The sequence below is a fragment of the Paralichthys olivaceus genome, chromosome 8, assembly GCF_024713975.1.
Source record: "Paralichthys olivaceus isolate ysfri-2021 chromosome 8, ASM2471397v2, whole genome shotgun sequence".
Lineage (NCBI taxonomy): Eukaryota > Metazoa > Chordata > Actinopteri > Pleuronectiformes > Paralichthyidae > Paralichthys > Paralichthys olivaceus.
The window spans coordinates 3,364,658-3,366,076 of record NC_091100.1 but is presented as its reverse complement, the minus strand read 5'-3'; positions in this window follow the sequence as shown (position 1 = coordinate 3,366,076).

Here is a 1,419-nt window from a genome sequence, read left to right as displayed (position 1 = left end):
CCGAGCTCCCTCCCCACCCACCCATCCACCCCCCCCGCGCCGCTTCACCTCGGCGCACCTGCCACTGGTACCCGAGACGACTCCGCCTGGCGGACACCGGGGAGAACTGCAGGCGCGGAGGCGTTCGACATCCACCTCCAAGAAGTTCAAAGTTCAAAGTTTGCTTTATTGTAAATGCTGTAGATGTCCAGGATGTGTCGTAATGAAACTGTGAGACTCTCAAACCTGTGGGGTTAGTACACATTGAATAAACAATAGTAATAAAACAATAAACACTCAATTGTGGAAGTTTAACCGTGTATTTAAACTATGAACAGTACATAGAAGTGTAGAGGACCGTGTATTTAAACTATGGACAGTGCATAGAAGTGTAGAGGACTGTGTATTTAAACTATGGACAGTGCATAGAAGTGTAGAGGACCGTGTATTTAAACTATGGACAGTGCATAGAAGTGTAGAGGACCGTGTATTTAAACTATGGACAGTGCATAGAAGCGTAGAGGACCGTGTATTTAAACTATGAACAGTGCATAGAAGTGTAGAGGACCGTGTATTTAAACTATGAACAGTGCATAGAAGTGTAGACGACTGTGTATTTAAACTATGGACAGTGCGAAAAGTTAAAAACCAGTGTATAAAAATAAAAATGTACCAGTGCATGAGTGAAGTGAAGTAAAAATCTGAACCAGAACTAAAATCAGAAACTAAAATGAGGTAGTAAGACATAAGATAAATAAAGTGACAGAGCTTAAGGCACATACAGATACAGAACTGACTGGATGTGTAGGTATGGCAGTGCAAAAACAGATGAGGTTATGAAAAACAGTAGTGCAATCAACATCAGCTCCAGGTTGAGGAGAAAACAAGTCCAGATTGTATTGAAATTCACGCTTTTTAATCCCTCACTGTATTTACAGAATAGAATTAAATACAGATTATCACAATTTGTCTCACAGGCCTTCAGATGGAGGGTGGGTGAAAGTGTTTGAGGCCACGAAACACTTTTGCAGTTTCAGGTGTAAACAGAGTTGCAGCCGAACCCCAAAAACTATTGAAGTAAATGGCCAATTCGGTGTGTGAGCGTGAACATGGACGCAGCTCCCAACTGGACATCTATGATAAGAACTTGGTGTAAATGACGACGTGTGTGTTTAAATAAATGGTAATTAAAAACAACTTTTGTAATGAGTCCAGTAGATCGTCTCCTCTGGCAGCCACATCATGGTGGCAGTGTTGACGAGACAGTGACAGTCCACAAAATGTCCGCGTACACCACGAGTTTGTAATAAGATTCACATAATTGAATGTCTCGTGAAATTTGAACCATGGGATAAACGAACAATAAAGCTTGAAAAAAAAAAAAAGAAAGAAAGAACCTTCTTTATTACAAAACAAATATTTCATTGTCGCAGAAGTTTC